Genomic DNA, 2,040 nt, shown 5'->3' on the forward strand with positions numbered 1-2,040 from the left:
GAGTAAGATAAGGGTCTTGCTTCATTTTTCTGCAGGTAGATATCCATTTTTTCCAGCACCACTTGTTAAAAAGGTCATCACCTTCCCATTTGATAGTTTTGGGGCCCTTATCAAAGAAACGGTTTTTAACAACTTATGCAGTCTGGAGTTGATCAAACATTCAATTAACATGCATTGATAATTACTGGTGATTGGAATGTGAAAGTTAAAAACAAAGAAGAAAAATTGGTAGTTGAAAAAGATGGCCTTAATGATAGATATGATGGTTCTGCATGTGGACTTCACCAGACAGAATTCACAGGCGTCAAATTCGACTATAGCTATGGGAAAGAGACAACAGAGAACCTCTAGATCATCAGTCATAACAAGTCAGAGGCCTCCTGTGGATGGACCAAGAGTTAGTTAAATTGCTCATATGCAACTTCAAGGTGAAACAGAAGAAATTTATGTAAAACAAATCCATGAGCTAAAGTACTTGTTTTAGTATATCCCAACTGAACTTAGAAATTATTTCAAAAATATATTTGACACATTGGACACTATTGACAGAAGGGTAGATCAGTTGTGGATGACATCATGGACAGCATACATGAAGAAAATGAAAGGTCATTAAGGAGACCAAGGTGAAAGTCCCCACACTCATAACACCCCAGCCTTTATGCACAATAGCAAAAAGACAAAAACAATGTAAGTGCCTGTAAGTGAGTGAATGACTAGGCAGATTCATACAATGGAACATTATGTTACATACAGAACAACAATGCATCCAAGAAATACCTCATTAGATGGATGAACCTAGAGGATATTGTGCTGAGTGAAACGAGTCAATCACAAAAGGACAAATATATGACACTGTTACAATTAAATGTGAAGAAAAGATTTACACCCAGTAAGAAACATTCTTTAAAGGTTATTAGCGGTGACAGGGGAAAATAAGGCAAAACACTAACTAGACCTAGACGGCATACACATTAACTTTGGTGAAGGGAAAAGCAATATACATTAAGGGAGGTAACACAAAATGGCCACCACGAAGGAAGACACTGGGAGGAGCACAGGAATTAGTAGTAACAGAGGTAAATGCTGTTATATACACAATTCAGCAATGACAGTAATAACACTAATTTACCAGTAGATACAGAGATATTCAAGCTGAGTAGGGGCGAGAAGGTGATAGATATTAATTTATTTTAAATTCTTATTTCATGTTAAGACATATTTATTGTGAATTGGGTGAAGGTTTACAAATCAGTTTTCCATTCAACAATTCATATACATTTTATTTTACGTTGATTGTAATCTGCATAGTTTAATGTCACTTTTCACACTTTCTCCAGTGTTTCCTATTTCCAATCTCTGTTCTTTCCTAACTCTTTTGAATTTTGTCCTTGGGTAAATGCTGAATGTTTGGTCTTAAATGGTTGATTATTCTAAGGTGTGCATACCTCCCTTGTGCTATTGTTCTACTTATAGACCCACCTATTGTTTGCTGAGTTCATCTATAGATCCGAAGGGTGACTAAGAGCTAAAATCACCAGTCTCTCAGACCAATAAGCTTGGTTTTTTTTGGCTTTTGTTTTCAAATGATTTTGAGTTTTGGTCCACAGTGTTCTCCCACTCTAGTCAGGATGTTCTAATGTGACCCTTTTCCGAGCAGTTGGTAGTGGTAGCACCATGTAGTTCATGTTGCCTCACGAGTACAAAGGCTGAGGTGTAAGTGATCTGTGGTCCATGGAACTGACTGTTTCTGTGTATTGATGACTTTCTGTACTCTTCTTTCTGCTGGATAGGGAGAGACCATTCATTGTACCTCAGAGGTCCTCTGATGAACTTAGAGACAAACCAAACCCACACACAGTTTTATTGATGTATAAGTCATATACCATACAATTCAGTTTTAAATCTATTAAAAGAGTTGTGCAATCATCACCACAATCAATTTTAGAATATTTTCTTAATTCTTGTACTCATTATTATTAGCTACCCATTACTCCAGTCCCCAACGATGACAATAAAAAAAACAACAACACAGAAAAACTT

The sequence above is a fragment of the Echinops telfairi genome, unplaced genomic scaffold (assembly GCF_000313985.2).
Source record: "Echinops telfairi isolate 266 unplaced genomic scaffold, ASM31398v2 ScPeMD7_70;HRSCAF=299, whole genome shotgun sequence".
Classification (NCBI taxonomy): Eukaryota; Metazoa; Chordata; class Mammalia; order Afrosoricida; family Tenrecidae; genus Echinops; species Echinops telfairi.